The 20,727-nt window shown below is 48.2% G+C and overlaps 1 long non-coding RNA gene across 1 annotated transcript; it reads left to right on the top strand.

Moving 5' to 3' along the window:
* Positions 1 to 8,569: 8,569 nt before the first annotated feature.
* On the top strand, positions 8,570 to 19,498 carry LOC123854972 (uncharacterized). Its single transcript, XR_006793435.3, has 3 exons — positions 8,570 to 8,851; positions 16,179 to 16,478; positions 18,093 to 19,498. It is a non-coding gene; the product is annotated as an uncharacterized LOC123854972 (long non-coding RNA).
* Positions 19,499 to 20,727: the final 1,229 nt, after the last annotated feature.

Below are 20,727 nucleotides of genomic sequence, written 5' to 3'. Positions count from 1 at the left end.
CTCTTCTCTCCTCCCTTTATATTGATAAATAAAAGAAGTAAAGAGTTCCAAATTGTTATTTTTCAGCTCCTGGCCTGAAAGGATATGAAGCATATTGATGGGACCTGAGGATGATCTTTCCTAACAATCAATGATAGAATAGCGTTGATGGGATGTTCAGGGATACAAGGAACTCTCCCTTTAGGGACCTTTAAGAAAAGGACTAATTGATGACTGGCAGACTCCAAGAAAGAACACAGTTAATTTCCTTCTATGATGTCAGCTTCCAAAAGGTCAGAGATCCTGTCTTTCCCTGAATTCTTAGCTTTCCTCAAATAATCCATTATGAACCTGACATCCACTAATTTGCCTAAATGTTCCTTGAACTTGATGGGGTAATGTGTTCCTCAACTTTGTTATCCCCTATGAAGGTAAACAATGTCCCTCATGTTCTGTGGGCTGCCTACTTCATATTTCAGGATATGGCAAGCACCTTCTCCACTCATTATGTCCCTTTCATGATCCCTCTTTCCAAAATTAGTAGTCTTTTATTATTATTATTATTATTTTAGCTTGTGCTCACGTAAACATTTTTCTAGAACTTGCCAATAATCTTAATTCCTTATTGTGTTGTGTGGTGTTGACTACCCTCTTTAGTGGCAGGATTACTGGGTGGGGACATCATAATATTGTATAGTGATAAGATTCTGCTTTTTGCCCATGCACGAGACCAGATTCCCCAAACTTGTTCTGAAGAATTAGTCATTTGAGTCCGTCCGTACTGCTGTTACTTGAAGAGAGGGTTTTGTTTAGGAAATTCTAGGTTGAAGAGGTAAATGGTTCTAAACGGAATGCAGGTCTTCTTGATGCTTTGAACAGGCTAAGGAGCTCTGGGACTCTCAAAGAACAGGATCATCAGAACAGATGACTCCTACACAGCATTGGTGTTACTGGGCTCATGCACAGCAACTAAATAGTAGCCCCGATTCTTTGTAGGAGAGATGAAAATGGAAAACAAAATCTTGCAATGGGGAAATAGTTACATAAATTGTGATATGTCTATGTAATGGACTACTTCCGAGCTATTAAAAGTAATGCTATTAAAGACTCTTCCATGGCGTAAATATTCTTGAAATATTATGAGAAAAACAGGTTAGAACTGTACGTAGATAATGGTCCTGTTTTGAAAATGAAGTATATATATACATGGAGAAAAGATTGGAAAGATACACATCAAAATTCTAACATCGGTTATCTTTGAGTGGTAGGATCCCTGGTAATTTTTTCTCCATTTTATTAGTCTGTAGTCTACAGGTGTGGGGGTCAGCAAACTATGGCTTGCAAGCCAAGTCGGGACCACCGTTTGTTTTTATAAGGAAGTTTTATGGGAACACAGCCAGGTCTAGTCATTTATGTATTGTCTACGGCCACTTATGTGCTACAATAACATGCTTGAGTAGGAACAACAAAACCTAGCCCACAAAACCTAGAATATTTGCTAGCTGGCTCTTTACAGAAAAAATTTGCTGATTCCTGGTCTAGATTATCTATAACAAATACCTCGTACTTGTGTGATAGAAAGGCTTAACACTAAAACAGAAAGCAATAAACTATAAAGTTTAAATACCAAACCTGTCCCTTCTAAAAGATGGACATATAAAGGAAAAACCATTCGACATTGAGTTATATTTATTCCCAGTATTTCTACCTCTCAAAAAAGTTTCAAGGGGAGAATAAAACAAAATTGAACAGCCTAGTAGATGCCATCTGAGATAGAAATCACCACACAGAATACATAAGTAAAAGTGTCGGAGTTTTCAGACAAGACCGAATTTTAACCAAGATACCAATAACATACATCTCCTCACCTACCCACTTTCCCCTTCTTGTTCCCAGTGCCTTTGCAGACAATTCCAATAGCACATCCCATTTGGAATGTTGAATGGTTTATCCCGTCATCTGCTCCTTGAATTCCAGCTTTTTGCCTTCTGACTCTCTCTCCCTTTTTCCTCACTACCACCACCCCCCGGGAGATAAGTGATCCTCCTCCGGAGAATACGAATGGCCCCCAAGGAAAGAGCAATGAATATTGATATTTGGGGGTTTGCAAAAGCAAAATATGGCCTTTGACAGCCATCAAAACACTCAGAGATTCCTACTTGCTTTCTAGAGCCTCCCTATTAAATATAAACAGACAACCGAAGATCTTTAGATCTTTGAGAAAAATCTTCAGTGTGAAAAAACCCAGACCCCTCTCAAAAAAAGAAAAAAGACAATACAGGAACTAGAAGAATATTTAGAAACAAACAACTATAACTTCTCCAGAGTGACAAGAGAATATATTATATCTATGAAAATCATCTGATGTAGAACAAGGAGTTTTTGGAAACTGAAAATATGATGGCGAAAGTACAAACGTGTAATAGAAGAGATGGAAGATAATGTTGAGAAAATCTTTCAGAAGATCAAATTAGGAAAAACAAACAAACAAAAGGATAGCTATTAGGAGAAAAGATTTGTTGAAAAAGGCCAGATTCATGTATCTTTGTTCAACGGTCAGGAAGCCCAGGAAGAATTTACACAGTAAGTAGAGACAAAGAAATTTTCAAAGGAAACACAAATGCGAGAAAACTGCCTAGCAGGGTTCAGGTTCAGTGACCCATTGGCTTTCCAGGGCCATGAATGAGAAACGATTGACCCTAAGTCCTGTTACGGTGACAATTCAGAACAACAAAGATAAAGAGAGGATCTTAAAAGGTTTCAGGGAGAAAAAAAAATATCACACTTCATGAACTGGGGGTAAGAAGATCCTGAGACTTCTCCACAGCAGCAGTGGAAGTTAGAAGACAATGCAGGATTACCCTCAAACCCTGGGAAAAAAGTCTTCTCATCCTAAAATTCTACACCCAGCAAATTCTTTCTCCAAAATGTTTTTCAGAGATGAAAAGCAAAAACAAAACAAAACAAAACAAAACAACACCCCCACCTCGAAACTCCCAGATTGCTACTGAAAGATTTATTTAATCAAGATGAGGGTATATGGGTTGCCATACAAAATACCATGGACTGGATGGCCCTATCCCCAATCTAGTCACATTGGGTTTTAGGGCTTCCAGTTATGAGTTTGGTGGGGACACAAAGTTCAGTCCATAACAAGGGCGTAAATCACAAGAGAGGAAGATAAGGAATCCAGGAAACCAGAGGGAGAGGCAAACGAGAAGCCACAAGAACAGAGCATTGCACAGGTCTGGAGAGCGCCCAGCCTGGCTTACACCCAAAGGGCTCTAGGAGGGAGAGAGTCAAGAAAAAAAAAATGTGTTTGAGACTGGAAATCTGTCCTGAGAGGCTGATGGGGGTGGGGAAGCACAGTGGAGGCACAAACATGGAGTCCTTGTGAGCTGGTGGCTTTGCTGGTGCTGTTCCCTCTTCTGTTCCCCCAGCTAATTCTCCTTCTGCCTTTAGGAGTCACCTACAATGTTACCTCCTCAGAGAGACCTTCCCTGAGGGATGCTTCCCGACCACCATATTCTTCTGTGGCATTGCCTCTTGCCAAGTTTCTTTCCTAGCTCCCATCCTAAGGAATAATGGTTGGGTATTCACCACTGTTCCCTCTTTCCTCTTCCAAATGGGCATCGTGGAGAACTGAGGACCTCCCCTATATGGTAGGATCAAATGATACCTGAGCTGGGCCCCGGCGCCACCTCTCTCCACCCCAACCCACACTTCGGTAGAGAACAGAGCCTCTGCCTCTGGTCTGGTATCCATGGAGTCAGCCCAGGACCTTGGCTTTTCTCTTCCATCTCCCAGGGAGAGGAGAAGACTTCAATTCTTCTGACTTCTGTGGAGGCCCCCGGTATGGGGGACTGATGGGCATTCAAATCAAAGGGCTGACTTTTAATTTACAGCAGCACTTCCTAGGTGGGTAAGTTGGCCTTTCTGAGCCTCAGTTGCTCCTTCTGTAAAATGGGCCTAATAGTAGGATGTTTCTCATGAGATCATTCCTAGAATTAAATAAAGTAACAGCTCTAAACCCCTCAATACACATTCTGGCTGGTGGTGCTCATTAAATGTTCATTATAGTTATTATGGCTATTATGGTTGAGCAAGAACAAGCTGGGAAGGCAACTGCTTCTCCAGGCTCTTCAGTGTTGGGTAGCCCAGGAAGGAAAGGAAAAGTAGGACTAGAAAAAGGGAAGACTCTAGTGTGTACTGAGCACTCGCTCGGTGCCAGACTGCGGCCTTTCAACTCCTCCCGGCGCCATTGGCGTCCCCATTTTACAGATGAGAAGACTGAGCCTCAGGAAGGCAGTAGTGTCACTTGAGCAGACGGGAGGTGGCAGAGGCAGGCTGGGAAGCCAGATTTTCTCCCTCCAGGGCGCTCCTTCCATGCTCTGGGGGGTGGGGGTCCTGAGGGCTTCTGCCCTGTCCTTTCCCACTCCACTTGGGCCTGGTTCTCATCCATGGAGCCCTCTGGAGCCAAGTTGGGGAGCTCTGAGGCCAAGCTGAGGGCGGGAAGTTAGATCATCAGCCATCCTTTAAGGGAGTAATTAGCTGACTACGAAAACAGATTCTTCAACCGCAGTAATTCGCCCCACCAGGGGAGAGGGGAAGTCAATGTTTTTATTATAAACGGAATCATAGAGGGGTTTAAGGCTTAGTAGTGTTTGCTTTGGTTTTGTTTTTTAAAGGCCTGAGGTGGATCTTGGCATCTATTACCCCAGCCCAGAAGAAAGGAAGTTTATTTTCTGGGTCAGATTAAAAGACTTTGGCTTTCTTGATTTTTATTTTCATGGAAAAGAGCTGCCTTTGCTGAGTCTCCCAGACCCTCTGTCCCCCTCTGATCCAGGTTTTCTGCTGCTTTTCCAGCCAAGAGATGGGGAGGCTGTTCAGGTAGTTAGAAGTGGGGGAGGGGGGTTGTGTGTGTGGGGGCGGGGGGAGGGTGGAGGTGGAGAGAGAGAGAAAGAGGGAGAGACAGAGCAGAGCGAGGGAGGGAGGTACTCAGTAAGGCAGCTCCAGGGTGATGGGGGAGGGGCTGCTGAGAAGCCAGAGGGCAGCCTGAAGGTCTTGGGATCCAGTGGGAACAGGGTGGAGCCCAAGGGAAGTGCTTCAGAGGCCGCTTACTGTTTGCGTGACCTTGACCAAGTGACTTAACCTCTCTGAGCCTAATTTTAGCATCTGTACAGGGAGACGGGTGCCTGCATCTCTTTTGTCCGGGGGACAAGTCTACCCAGCACGATGTCATGGCTTAGGGCACAGGCTGCCTGGCTTTGATCCCTGGCCCGGCCTTTACTTGCTGGGCAGACACATGACCTAAGCCCTTGTTTCCTCATCTGTGAAATGGGAATGATATCTTAGGGCTGTCTGAGGATCAGATGGAGAAAGTACTTGAAGTAATGCCTGGCTCACGGTAAGTACTCAAGAAACACCAAAACACCAGTGATTTTATATGATTATTAATAGCATGGTTAATATGGTCTGTCTGGTTTCTGTAGGGGAAGTCATGGATAATAAAGTTGAGTTTAGAGTCACATCATGGGAAGATTTAAATGTCTAGCTAAGAAATTTGGATTCAAAGAATCAACTTTTGAATTAAAGGGATCTAAGAGGCCACTTTATTCAATCCACTTAAGTAACAGATGGAAAACCAGGGCTCAGGAAGAGGACATAGCTTCTTCAAAAGGTCCTGCTGGGGCTGAACTGTAACCAGGAAGGGCAATTTGGAGGGTAAGTCAGTAGACTATCAGTGGGAAGACCCCCCTTCTAGAAATCTCCCAGATTACAGTTCCATTGATGGTGTCTAGCATCCTTCCCAAAGGACTTGGATTTTAAGGCACCCTTCATATTCACATGTGAACACATAGAGCCCATATAAGACTATTCACACTATAGTCAGAGTTAGTTGATCAGAAGATTTCCTGGGTGCTAGATTTCCAGTGTGAGAGCAAGGTCTTGCTGGCTAGTTCCAGGGGCAGATGAATTGGGATCCAGGGTAGAGGTAAAGCCTGGAGTCCTTCTAAGTCAGCTTCAGTGTGGTTGGGGGTGGGGGGTGGGGGGCTGCTGAGAAGCCAGATGGCAGTCTGAAGACCCCCTCTCCCCGCTTCCCAGGAACACCAAATATATATGTCTTTATGGTTGACCCAAAGCTTTTATAGTTTGGAACCTACTCAGTTTTGGGCAGAGATTCCTCATCCTTCCTGACCACTCAGAACCCAAAAATGCTCAAAACGCTTGGCCAGTGGCATCTTAACCTCAGGGACCCATTTGCAACTAGGCCCAGTGCATTGGGTTCAACCGTTTCCCCAACCCACACTATTTCTGGGTTACATTATTACTGCATTCATTTGTTCAGATCTGTCTCCAACCGGACAGGACTTTGGGCAATTTATAAGGATATGTTAAATAAAACAAGATGGTTTCCAGCCCCCCTGACTGCCTCCACCACTTAAGGAGCAAAGCAAGGAAGAAAATGAGGGTAGGGCAGAATGCTCAATTAGGACTAAGGTTACAGAGTGCTCTCCATTAATAACCGGGCTACATCTGACTTGGTCCAGGGGGCAAATTTGGCCTTTCTGGTAGCTGGGATGAAATCTCTTTAACCCTCTGAACACCATCATCGTTATTTCTGGTGATAAACAACCAGCTGAAACAGAAGTGTAACTCTTCCCTCAGTGAACCCAACCATGATCATGGACCCCCCTCCCCCAAAAGGGTCCACTGGAAGGCAGTGGACCCTTCCTTCATATCATTAGTTTATCCATTTATGGGCATGTCTGCTACGGGTCAGCCCTTTTCTGGGCTGCGGGAATGCAAGTGTTAACCTAACAGTCCCAGCCCCCCGCCCCGGGGCTTACCATCAGGAGTGTATGTTTTGGCACATTATCCATTAAAAGTCAAATCCTGAGAAATTCTCCAGGACCTTGCCCTCTCTGAATGCAACAAAGACACGTTGGAGAGGGGTGTGGATGGGTTAGGGTCCAGCCAGACTCAAGTGTTTTCTTCTCTCTCTCTCTTTTTTTTTTAATTATTTAAATTCAGTTAATCAACATAGCGTATTATTAGTTTCAGACGTAGAGGTCGGTGATTCGTGGGTTGTATGTAACACCCAGTGCTCATCACATTACGTGCCCTGCTTCATGCCCGTCACCCAGTTCCCCCATCCCCCCCCGCCCTCCCCTCCAGCAACCCTCAGTTTGTTTCTTGTGATTAAGAGTCTCTCATGGTTTGTCTCACGCTCTGATTTCGTCTTATTTTATTTTTCCCCTCCGTTCTCCTAGGCTCCTCTGTTTTGTTTCTTAAATTCCACCTAAAACTCAAGTGTTTTCAACAGAGGAGAGTGAGGGCAGGGACTTGATTACAGCTGGAGCAAGAGTAGAGGCACTGAGCAGGGGGTCCGGGGTGCGGGTGCAATAGGTTAACCTGGAGACTTGGAGCAACTGGAAACAGCTATCAGCCCAGTCTCTCTGCGCTGCAGCGATAAAGGGCAGAGGCTGGGTTTCCCAAACACAGGGACCAGAGTCCCCCAGTGGAGGCTACAGCCTGTAGCTTCCCATCTGGAAGAAGCTTGTGCCACGGGGAGATGCACTTTCTGAGAACCACCGAGGCCAGAGAGACGACACAGCATGGGGCGAAGTCCTCTGGCTTTTCGCTCTCCCCACCCTCGGCACTGCCACCAGGACGTCCTCCCAGCTAACTCCTTAGAAGCCAGTTCTTATAGGAGTCTGAGATGCACTGACATCCTGCAGACTCAGCAGTCCCCTCAAGCTCTACTGGGGAGTAGATGCAGGGCAAACAGTACATGTGTTTCGCTGGCCTTGGAAGGAACCTCTTGGCAAGATTTGATATGACAGACCAGAGTACAAACTCACTGTGATCGTCAGGGGTAATGACAGAATTCAATGGCGATTTCTCCCGGAAAAATATAAGAAACGACCACCAGCAATGTAGATAGGGGGCCTTCCATGTGTTAAATTCTCCCCCAACCCAGAATATGTACAGGTAAGTTATACATACATAAACATATATGTATCTACACGTTGACCCAGAGATCCTGTTATTGGGCCATTTTATACATGAGAAAACAGGAGGCAACTCACTTGCTCCTGGTCACGTTGTGAGCCAGAGGCAGCCGCAGAACTCGAGCTGCAGTCTGTCTGCCTCCGAGATCCTTTGCCCTCAACCACGGAGCCTTGAACCACCAAGGCTCCTGGGACAAGAGGCTCTGGAGCCATCTCTCTCTGGCCACGGGGAATCCTCGAGAGGAAAAGGCGGCTCTCTGAGGGCCCAGGGCTCAGACCCAGACCTAGAAGAAGAGGCTCCTCTGGACACCCCTTCCCCCACCCACACACCAGGGAACATCTAAATGTCCGGGGCCAGCCAGGGACCTGGAGGACAGGCCAACGGGCTGTTGGCAAGACCACGGCCCTGTTGCTCAGAGGGCTGAAGCCGGTGACTCAAAGGGCAGCTCATGTCAAGGGGTGTGGTGCGTGTCCAGCGCCAGGATGGCCTCCCCTCGCCTTTACGTTCTGCCCAGTCGATGGCAGAGAGGGTTGGCCTTCCCTGGGCCTTTCCTGGCCTGTCCCTACCTGTGCAAGCCTCAGTTGCTGCTCTGAGGCTGCCTGGTGCCCCCAGGGGGCCTGAGAACGACCCTTCTCCCTGCGCCTGGAGTTCCAGGTGGACCCCACGTCGTGCATCATTCAAATCGAGAAGGCGCTAGCAGGAGGCCGAGCCCCTCCAGACACGACGCGTCTGACACTGCTTTGAGGACTGGTTCCCCGGGCCCTACCTGGCAGTCTCCAATCACTCCCGGATGCCGGGCGTGAGCGGTGTCTTCTGGAGAACATCAGATGGCCGGAGGTAGAAAAGTCAAGTAAAGGTGAGGAGCTGGGGGACTGGGGGGACTGGAAGGCCCCGCCGCCGAGTTTCTGACGCGGCTTTCACACTTCGTAATGGGCCCCCGTATGTTACGGGGCTTGCGGCCCGGGACCCTGGCTTTATCACTCCCTAATCTCAGTTTAATTGCTGTGGTCAATTCACCCTGCACTTAATAACCCACAGCCTGGGATATTGTTGAATATGGTTGACACACACTTTGCTTTAAATGTCAGCACTGGCTGGGTCCGGGGAACTTGGCATGCTCCCTGGGAGAGACAGCAGAAGATCAATCTCATCTGCTCAGCGTCTGGGATGCTGGTATGTTGGCCGTAGCTTTCTTGGCTTGAAGGCTCAGCCGCTGCCCAGAGCTGAGCTATTGGATGGGGACTGCCATCTCCCGCCGGTCTCCGAGGTGCGCCCGGCCTGGATCTGCTTTTCTCTTGCTGAGTCTCACCTCGGGGCCCGTGGAGAAGGGGTGTGTGTCAGGGAACCATCCTCAGTTTGGAAAGAGGGTTGCGTCCTGGCACAAAAGGGAGTCCTGCGGCCCTAGTGCTCTTTGTGGCCTGGTCCGGGTGGTGTGTTTGTGACCAAGACCCCAGGGGTGGCTGTTGGGTAAATATCACACTCTGGTTGAAGGATTGTAAGCAATGTCAATGAGGACAGCTGGGTCAGGATGATGGCTCGCCTGCCAGCCCCCGTGGTCGCCTCATCCAGCAGACTGGGTGCATTTTGGCTACCCAACTCGACTTCCGTTCCTTCTGCTTCTGATGAACTATGTGATTAAACTGGGTGGCCCAAGCTAAGGGAGCTTCCCAGCTGGCCTCCCAGCTCCTTGGAACCTAGAATTGCTTTTTAATCCTCAGGACACAGGCACCCAGGAGTCCCTTTCTGGAAGGGCCCCTGACCCAAGCTGAGCCATCAGCTCCTCTTTCCTGGCGATCAGGAATTCAAGGCAAAGAGACAGCCCTGCGGTGTCTGAGGGCGTCCCGAATGGGAACTCGAAATCTCGGAAGGCATGGGGCTGCCATATTTTGCCGCCGGACCAGGTTGCCGAGGAAAAGAATGAAGTGTACAGACACAGAGACGAAAGAGAGAGAGCCCTCCCCCAGATGGTTCTCTAGCTCCTGGTTCCAGTCTCCTCCGAAGAAGCAGTGTTTTCCTGCCCTTGGCTTCCCTGAAATATCCTAAAGCCTTGTGACAAATCCCCCCTTTTGCAGAAGCAACTTGGGTTGGTTTGCCATTCTCAACCAAGGGCTCTGCTTCCAACAATCAGGGAAGTATTCTACACAGAGCTGGCCAGGCTGAGGGCTTGTCCTGCTACTATGAACTTGTATTTGGGGAGTGGGGAATGGGAACATGTCGGGTGGGAGTCTGTTGAGGGTCACACTGACCTTGGGTGGGAGACATTGGTTCCTAGGGCCGGAGCACCCATCAAGCTCCTCTCCTTGGTTGGGTTTCTCTTTCCACTTTTGACATTTGGAGAGGAGCTGGAATCTGGTATCTGAACCCTAGGATCCAGCCTGGGCTGTTTGCTCTTGCCTCTGGTCTGGTTCCACTGTCTAAGTGAGGACAGCCCCTTGCAGACTGTTTGGAAAACTCAGGCTTACCCTGGAGTACCTGAGTGTCAATTTGGGAGCAACTCCTCCATGGGCATTTACCTTTTGGACTCTGCACTAGGGAACACCTCTATACCCTGAGACCCCCTACACCCCGAGACAGCCTGTCCTCCAGGTATGGTAGGCACAGTGGCTAAGCCCACAGTACTTCTAGGGGTGCATGAGAAGGTCTTCATGTAAATTTCTTTTTTTTTTTTTTGAGATTTATTTATTTATATATTTGAGAGAGAGAAAGAGAGAGAGCAGGAGAGGGGGGAGGGTCAGAGGGAGAAGCAGACTCCCTGCTGAGCAGGGAGCCCGATGTGGGACTCGATCCCAGGACTCCAGGATCATGACCTGAGCCGAAGGCAGTCGCTTAACCAACTGAGCCACCCAGGCGCCCTTCATGTAAATTTCTTTTAAAATCAGAAGAAGAAGATGAATGTGATAGTAATAAATAAATAACGATTCCAGCCAGGATTCGATTTGTTTTTATACCAACACGGTTGTAAAATATAAGTTCTAACTTTTTTTTTTTTTTTTTTTTTACGAAGGAAGGGGCCTGTAAGAGTAAAAGTGCCCAAGGCCCACAAACAACGTCATCCTGTGGCTCTGTCCACACCCCCACTCCTATGCATAGGCGGAGGTTCCAGCTTCCTGGGAATCCCAGGTGGAGCCCACCCTCAAAGCAGATAGATGTGCCCTGAATCGTTTAGTGAGATCAGTGGAGAGGGCAGCGAACCCAAGCAATTTTTCCTCCAACTCCCATGTCCCAGCCTTGCCTGCCCTGTCCAGATTGTGGGGCGGGGGGTGGGGTGGGGTGGGGAGGGAGAGGGGGGACCAGCCAGCTGCTCTGAGGTCCTTACTTTTCCTGTCTGGATTGAGCTCAAAGTGTAGCCAAATGGAGGCCTGAGCTCCAAGCAGAAGCTCTGAAGACTCTGCATTCTGCCCAGAGGTATGAACACTGGGCCTTGCAGATCATCAGGCACTTGAACTCTACCCTGGTCTCTTGCAGGCAGGAACCAGGTCATGCCCTGCTTCCTTTCCTTCCCAGAGACCACAGAACATAATGAGAAGCTGCCAAGTGTCACACTCATCTCCTGCATTATTTAATTATCTCAGCAGCCCAAAAGGAGGGTACTATGATTAGCCCCATTTTACAGACACAGACACTGAGACTCAGAGAGACTAAGAGGCTTGATCAAGTTCAGAAAGATGGTAAGTAGCGAGGATGGGATTTGGTCTGCCTGACACCAGAGTTTATTCACCCTCGTACCCCTGCCCCCAGCAGAGGGCTGGCCTCCAGGTGGAGGGGTACAGTCCCCCAAAGAAGCAGTGTGCTCTCAGGCAGTGTTTCCAAGGTGAGGCATGAATGCGGAGTCCTGGCCATCCATAGGAGACTTTTGGGTAATATACAAAATGAGGTTTTTCTGTTTATTCCATAGTTACATGGGCATATAAGTAAACATATGTAGTTTATCCATCAAAACTATGATTTCCTGAGTATTCCTGCTAGAGGAAAGGTATATAAGTTTTCACAAGGGAATTAACTCAGAGAAAAATATTAAGTAGATCGTGGTACAGCTGACCTACAGATAAAGCAAAACCAAAATAAAACAAGACAAAAAACTTTAAATACTGGTATGAGGAAGAGACCTCTAGATCTTCAGTCATAATCTCTGAGTTTGAGTCGTCTTAGGAGTGTCCTTAAAGAAGAGGCTTCAGCTTTCCCAGACTCAGTTTTCCCATCTGAAAAACGGGGAGGGTCCTCACAAGGTTGTTTTAAAGATGCAAAGGGGATGTCACATAGTTGATGTGTTGCCAGGTTCTGTGTAGAAATTCAGGGAAGTGGGACAGGGAGCCCCTCCATCAGGGACTTCTCTTGCTGTAAGCTCTTGGACGGGGAGCAGGAAAGGTACTCTTGGACAGGAAGCCTGGGGCGGGGTTGGGCTTGGAACTTAGAGTTCTCCATGCTTAATTCCACTTGGGACCTACCCCAGATTGCTGGGCCTCCCAAGTAACATGATATAAATCCATTTAACTGAACATGAGTCTTAATTGCCAAAATTACCTGTAACATTAGCTTCTTCTGCAGCTGTGCCTTCTCCTGGGGCTGATGCCAGTTCTCCGGGGATGACTGGGTCCCACGGGCCGGGCCCTAATGGGGTAGGCTGTCCGTCGCTTTGATTGTTCAGCATGGGGCCTCGAAGCGGTGGAGAGGTGCCAGGGCTGGGAACCCACACTTTGGAGCCAAGGCCTCTCGGCTTGCTCTTCCCTCGACCGTCTTGGACCCTTAACACAGCCTGCCTAGCTTCTCCTCCAAGATGCCTTCCCTGGTTAAAGATGTCAGAGAAGTCTCATTTTTTTCTGGAATCTCCTCCAATCCTGGATGTCAGGGCCCATGTCCAGTGTTTCTATTATAACCTCCAACCACAGAGCTCACAACGCTCAACCAGTGGGACCACTCAGCCTCACTGAGGATTTCTAGTAACCAGAGGGGACAGGAGACATGAAATAAACCCTGGTGGTGGCCACCACAGGCCATGTGTCTTCGCCTCAAATACCCTCATCTTTATTAAATTATATATATATATAAATAATATAAGAAGATAAAAGCAACCCAAAGAACAGATAACTCAGATCTACCAGTTATCGGTGAAGTGCAAATTAAAATTTAAATCATATACATCCGTTCACCTATGAGACTGCAAAAAATTTTCAAGTGTAACAATTTCAGTATTGTGTAATGTGGGGAAAAGAATATTTTTTAGTTCTAGCACGCCCCTGACCCAGCAATTCCACCTGTAAATATCTACCACCTAGGAAGGTGATTACACACGAACTCAGGATACTTTGCACAAAGATGTTTATTGCAGCATTGTTTAGTAGGCAGCTGGAAACAACCTAAATGTCGATCCCAGTGCAATGGTTAAATAATGTACTGGGGGCGCCTGGGTGGCTCAGTTGGTTAAGTGACTGCCTTTGGCTCAGGTCATGATCCTGGAGTCCCTGGATCGAGTCCTGCATTGGGCTTCCTGCTTGGCAGGGAGCCTGCTTCTGCCTCTGACCCTCCCCCCCTCATGTGCTCTCTCTTTCTCATTCTCTCTGTCTCAAATAAATAAACAAAATCTTTAAAAAAAAAAATAATAATGTACTGGGACTGCTATCATCTCCCCGGGGTTTACTTCATGTCCCTGTCCCCTCTGGTTAGCGTGAACTCTCAGTGGTGACCGAGGGGTGGAACTCTATATACAGACTTGGAAAACTCTCTAAGACTTGCTGTCGGTGAAAAAAAAAACAAAAAACAGAGTGCAGAAAGATCCAAACAGTTGCAAAATAAATCATATAAATGCAACACTTAAAAAACAAACAAACAGACTCACAGAACAAAGCCAAAGCAATACCACATATTTCTAGAGGTATCTATAGAAAGAGGTCAGGAGGACGACCCATCAAACTCATGATAGTAGTCACCTCTGGCAAGGGACATGGGATTGGGGGAGGAGATCTCAAGCTTTATATCGACTCTTTGAAAACAATTTTTTAGTATATGTGCTGCCGAAGCGAGCACTCTTTGAAAACAATTTTTACAAATTGAATGTATTCATGTGCTCTTTATGTAATGAACAGTAAATATATTGATGGGATTGGGTGAAGGATATGTGGAGGTTTATTATATTCTGTCACCCTTTGTATTTGTTCAAATTCTCCAGAATAAAAATTTAAGAATTAAACAAATTTGGCATTATAAAAATGATGACCTCACAAAACTATTGCTCCTTCTAAAAGATTTGTTTGACACGCCCACCCTGCTCCCAGGGTGGACCTGGCCGACTTCGGCCCCTCTGTGTCATAGGACTGTTGACTGATGGTCTGACTCACTGAATGAGTGAATGAACAAATGAATGAATGAACGAATGGATTGTTTAACTGAAAGGGAGTAGGAGCTACCAAAATGGAGACTTGTTTTTGATGACCCGTTTCTGGTGTCTCTGGTTCTATCAGCTCTGTGACCTATGCCGATGAATGTGGGAAATGCGGCTCACACTCTTCCTCAGGACTGGAGAGGTGACTATCTTGGGGCTGGGGGTATTTCTAAAGGAGGAAAAAAAGCTTCCTTACCCCATCCCCACCCCGGTCAGCAATGAGAGACTCCTTTATAGGGGCCTAAGCTGCTCCTTCCTCGGGGCTCTGGGCTAAGCTCTGGCATATAGAAGAGGTTCTGTGGGTGGTTTCTAGACTGTTGAACAGGACGAGAGAGGGGACTTGCTATGCAGAACTCTTGGGGAGGAGCCACAGGTCTAAAACCCACGTTGGACTAGGTTTAGAATCCCATTACACATTCCTACCACTCTCGGGTTGAGCTCAGGGCAGACATAGGTCGTCTACAATGGCGGTCTTTTGCATAGAGGCAGTACTTGGTCTCCGACCCTTGACCTTGGGAGCAGCCACATTAATTGATAAGGCTTGGCATAATAATTAAAATATATGTGCCATTCCTGCCTGATGTTATCTACGAGAACTGCCTTTCTCAACCTCAAGTATTTTGAAAATGAGAGCAAGAAGAAAAGGCTGTGTGTGTCGTTGCCTGAGGGTGTTGGGAGGCTGGCGCAGAGCTTGGAAAAGAAGAGAGGAGTGAGGGGAACAGACGCAGAAAGGGGGACATGAGGACTGAATGCACATCTTGTGTGTGCCCCCAAAGATAAACATCCGGTTATAACCTGGAGATGGTTGGACATAGAAGAGAGACCAAGGTCCTTGCCAACTAAGTATTAATTTTTGAAGTCTCCGAAAGCTCGGGCTGTGGAGAGAAGCAAATGCCCTGCATAAATCTGTCTGCATGATCCTCTGCTGTCCACATCGTAAAACACACGGCTAACACAGCTCAAAGTAACTGCAATCTGAAATCACCAGTCTTGTAAAGACGCAGGGTTTCACGAAGCTGATGCAGGTGATGCTGGGGAAGTCCTCAGGGCTGTTCTCAAAGCCTCTGCTCGAAGAGAACCTGGTGGAGCTAAGGCAGTGGGCCAGTGAATAAAGGAAGAGCAATGGGGATGATGACCCACTCAGTGCTTCGCCAAAGGATGAGTTCGGGGTCAAGGTCCTGAGAGAATCTTGAGAAAATGAATCAAGTCCTCTGGTGTGTTCACAAAATGGGCAATAAGCTTGCTTTGTAAGTCAAACACGGGGAGAAAACTTGGATCAACACACCACGCAGTGGTTCTTAGCATAGGGAAATGATAGCTAAGAACATAAGTTGTTCTTGGTGAGTTCTCAAAATGAACTCGGTTGTCACTGTGGCCTAAAAGTTGTTAAACATCAAGTAAATGTGGGGCGCCTGGGTGGCTCAGTGGGTTAAGCGTCTGTCTAGGGCTCGGGTTATGATCTCAGGGTCCTGGGATCGAGCCCGCCCCCTCCCCCCCAGCTCGTGCTCTGTCTCTCGCTTTCTCTCTCTCTGACAAATAAATAAATTAAAATCTTTAAAAAAAAAATCAGATAAATGTATCTGAAATAATTTCCCTTTCATTGTTCAACATAAACTCGAAACCAAACCCTTTTGCACGATGAACATGGGATTCCATGTATAATTTTAAAAGAATAGATGTTTTAACTTCGAATAAGTTTAGCTTTGTGATTTTAAATGGAGTCACTTTGGGCAATCTATATTTATTTATTTATTTATTCATTCATTCATTCATTCATTCATTCATTCATTTATTTTTGCTGTTTCAGAGAGCCTAACCCTGGCTGCGGAGCAGGTACAAGGAAGATCCCTGCATGAACTGATATTTGAAACGAGTCTTGAAACATGAGGAGGAGTTTGCCCTCCATGGACAAGATGAGGGAAAGGCAGGTCTGGCGGAGGGCACGGCATGACGAATGCACGGAGGCATGACGAGAGGATGAGGTGCGTTTGGGGCGCAGAAGGGGTTTGGCGTGGCAGCAGCAGAGAGTGCAGATGACCAAGGGCCGGGGAGGAAGATGTAGAAATCAGCTGGAGATAGACCGTGGAAGACCTTGGGGGCCACTGTGGTAAGTTCGGACTCCATCCTCCCGGCAGTGGAAAGAGTTCTCAGTCGGGATGTGATATGATCAGGTTCAGCTTTTAGAAACATTATTCCAGAAGCACAGGGAGCAGCCTTGATGGTTCCGAGTTCCCCGATGGTGATGAAGCAACACCGTACGGACCTCACGCTGTGTAGAAGCAGCAGTAACTCGCTTAATCCTCACTGCAACCCTGGGAGGGACAGAGAGGTTAAGGACCTTGCTCAAGGTCATACAGCAAGGAAACCGCAGAGCTGGGTTTCAGACTCGGGAGTGTGCTTGCTCTCGGCCAGTCTGCCCCATCAGCACGCTAGGTAGCCCGGCTCCCTTATCTACCTTTTCAAACTGTAAATGGACTTACTTCTATAGTTAGACCCATTTGTTCCAAAAGAGAGCTTTATATCACCATTAAAGTGGGGGGAAAAAAAGCCATTTATTTTCTATTCCACATTAAAATAAATATCTATTAAAATCAACCATTTGGGACACCTGGGTGGCTCAGTCGGTTAAGCGCCTGCCTTTGGCTCAGGTTGTGATCCCGGGGTCCTGCTTCTCCCTCTGCCTGCTGTTCCCCCTGCTTGTGTGCTCTCTCTCTCTCTGACAAAAAAACAAACAAACAAGCATTTGCCCATGCCGGGATCTTTTTTTTTTCTTTTTCTTTTTTTCCAACTGACTGAGCCACTCAGGTGCCCCCCATGCCAGGGTCTTGAGGGAGGTGTGTATGAACTCAGGCAGGGGCAGTAGCCAGAGAGGGAGGGGTGCAGGGGGGACACAAGTCTGGCAACAGGATGATGTAATGAATGGCTGGAATGGGGTGGGAGCCTCCTTGGCCACACTTTAGGTCCGGGTGGCTAGGGACACAGTTCAGACTTCTGGGGGTGTGAGCATTCCAGTAGATGCTACCATGGGTGTTAATTAAGGTTAAAACCCTTACTAGAGTAGTTTTGGTGGCTAGGTGACATCTGAGACGGTGGGATGGGGTGGGCAGAGGACTCGGTCACCAGGGGACTTCCTGGAGGTGGTGGGAAGGGCCATGGCACGGGAGGGCCCTGGATAAGGGCATGAGCAGTTAACCTCACAGGGAGATAGGAATCCCCAGGGAGTGAGGCAGCGGGGCAGAGGGTCTGGGCAGCTCTCCACCGGGCCATGTGCACAGTCCCAGCCTGGCCCGTAACTGGAGCCCTGGAAGATCATTAGGAACGTGACATCAGGGTAGCCTGGGCCGCCGTGCCCGACAGGTGGGCAGAGCACGTCTTACTTGAATGTGGTTCAGCTGGGCCAGGGGGTGAGCTGGAGTAGCAGCGATCCACTGCCTTCACTCTCCCAGGCACCCACCCTTCTCATTTCCCTCCTAGCCTAGCCGGGGCTCCAGGCGAAGCACGCCCTCTCTCCCCCTCCTGTTGTCTTTGTTTCTGTGGCGGAAAATTTGAAAACCCGGCATATTGGATTTCTTTTCAGCACATCGATAAAGCAGAGGAAACATCTGTGGCTTGAGACAACATGTGTGAAAGATGGGGGGCGCGGTGGGGAGAGGAGTGTTCTGTCTTGTAGTACGTTTTATCTCCTCGCTAGACACCTCCTTTATTAAACTTAAATTTATAGGTCAAAATGCGAATGGGAACACAGAGGAGACAGAAGGCTGAAATCCGAAAGGCGGGAATTCAAAACAAATAAAGAGGGAATCTTACAAAGTCACACTTCCAGAACTAAATGCGGACACATTCGTTTGGCTTTACCCGCCTCCGCCTTTCCTTGGCCATCCAGCCCCAAGAGCTGCACTACTCTGGTGCCTGTCTCAGATTTATTATCAGTTTCCAGGGACTGGGAGGACAGCCTCACCACCCGCCTCTTCATAAATCAGGCGCTGAAAGTGGTTCAGACGACACGCTGACAGAAGACGCCTGGACCCCGGAGGGATGGAGCTCTCGAGCCCCTGAGGCTGGCCATTGGCCCTTCTGCATAATCCCAAAGAGAGAGAGGATAGGAGAGGGGACAGGACCACTGCCTTCTGCAGCATCCTCACGCCTTACCCGCCGCCCGCCTGCCATGCCCCAGGCTCTGGGATCCCAGGCTGAATCCAAAGGAGTAGCCGCCTAATGGTGCCAGGCTGTCGGATGGGCAGGAACTGACAGCTTCAGGAGGGGGACGCCCTGCTTCGAAGTAGCCACGGTGCACTCTGTATGTGGGCCATGTGTGGTTTGATGCGTTAGAAGTTTCATCAAACCTCTGGGCATATTTATACAATTAGAGCGGCAAGCGAAAGAAAACAGCACGGTGACAAATTGGGCTCGTGCACTCTGATTAACTTGTTAAGCTAAATAAATTGCATAGGAAACGTGCCCTGTTTGAATTTATGAAATTGCTTCTCATCAAGATAGATGGCCGCTGGACCAGTCCGGGGCAGGCAGCTGGTATACGGTCTGGCTAGAACTCGTTGTGAGTACAGAAGGAGAGAGGACACCATCCCCCCCACTGGAAACAAAACGACACATCCCATCTACAGGGGCCAAGCAGGGCCGCTGCTTTGTCCAGACCTTCGAGCAGTGACTTGCTCTAGCACTGTCCACTCCCGTTGACCCGGAACCCAGACAGCGAGCTGACTCCCGTCACCCAGTGCTCTCCGGGTGCTTGGTTTTTATGAGCAAGATGACTGGCACAAAAGCAAGAGGGCATGGGGTTTGGGTTGAAAAACCCTGTAAATCAGCCTACATCTTCTATGCTTTTAGCCACCGCAGGTAGATGCCTCGCAGCGCTGAACTGTGTCCCATCCCAACACACAGAAACGAACATTTATCAGGGACTTACTCTGTGTTGGGACATAGGCTCCATGCTTTAGTCAATGATCACAACGGCCCGCTGACAAACATGCTAGTATTATTCCCATTTTCCAAATGCGCACAGAGCAAAGGTCCATGGGAGAGTGCAGGGAAGCTATAGTAAATGGCAGCATCGGGACTTGAACCCGGGTGAGGTTGGTCCCAGAGCCTGCAGTGTTCATTGCCCTCCCCGCTGCCTGCCTTTGGGCTGCAGGGACCCCCAGGCTCTTCAAAGGGATCCCTGGGCCCTGTAGGGTCTAAAACAGCCTTTTGTTTTTTTTGTTTTTTTTTTTTTTGTAAGATGTATATATTTATTTTAGAGAGAGAGAGCGAGCAAGTGAGCAGGGGTGAGGGGCAGAGGGAGAGAGAGTCTTAAACAGACTCCATGTTGAGCGCAGAGCCAGACACCGGGCTCGATCCTGCGATCCTGAGATCACGACCTGAGCTGAAACCAAGAGTCTGATGCTCAACCGACAGAGCCACCCAGGCGCCCCTGAAACTTCCTTGTGACACACCAGAGAGGTTGACATTCCTTTCCATCCAATTTCCATAAAATATTTAAAAAATAGTGCAGGGGCACCTGGGTGGCTCGGTCGGTTAAGCGTCTGCCTTCGGCTCAGGTCATGATCCCAGGGTCCTGGGATCGAGTCCCGCATCGGGCTCCCTGCTCAGCGGGGAGTCTGCTTCTCCCTCTCCCTCTGCTCCTCCCCTGCTTGTGTTCTCTCTCTCTCAAATAAATAATAACATTTTTTAAAATAGTGCATTGTTTGAAAATTGATATGTACCGGGATTGTCCCCCAGCCTAGAACTGGATGAATCAATCCATCTTATGCCATGACCATTCTGATGCTTAAGGGGAGAGATATTTCAACATGCCAACTCACCAATGTCTGTAATAGCCAACAACAACAATCATAGCTAATTTATAGCTCTTATAGCACCCGCACTGGCGTGGCTGACCCTGTTTTAAGTACTTTGCCTAGATCAACTCACTTACCCTCCCCATCACCCCTAGAAGATAGGTGCTTTTAAATTTAAAAGCCCATCTTCCCGGAGAAGGAAACTAAGGCACTAGAGGTTAAATCAATGAGAAAGTTTGCACCGTTGTGTTGGGACCGACACACCCATGGTCTGGAGTTCACATCCCGACACCTGCTGATGTGGGCAAAGCCCTGGACGTTCCGGGTCCCCCAAAGCCGGACTGTCCTGTGCACGCGGTCAAGCCCTGCTCTTTTCGCTGTTAGGAGATGGTGTGATCAGGCTGTGCCCAGCACTCCGGGAAGGCGACTCATGCTCCTTGGCTGCTGGAGGAACCTGCTCCCAGAGTTCCAGTGGCCACACCGAGCATGCTTTTCCACTGCTGGGTGAGCAGGGACAGTGTCTGTGGTTCCTCTTTGACTCGTGTCGCCTTTGGAGCATGG

The sequence above is a fragment of the Mirounga angustirostris genome, unplaced genomic scaffold, assembly GCF_029215605.1.
Source record: "Mirounga angustirostris isolate CCGP_5_RB_7025 unplaced genomic scaffold, mMirAng1.0.hap1 SCAF_16, whole genome shotgun sequence".
NCBI lineage: Eukaryota > Metazoa > Chordata > Mammalia > Carnivora > Phocidae > Mirounga > Mirounga angustirostris.
This window is presented reverse-complemented; position numbering and strand designations above follow the sequence as displayed.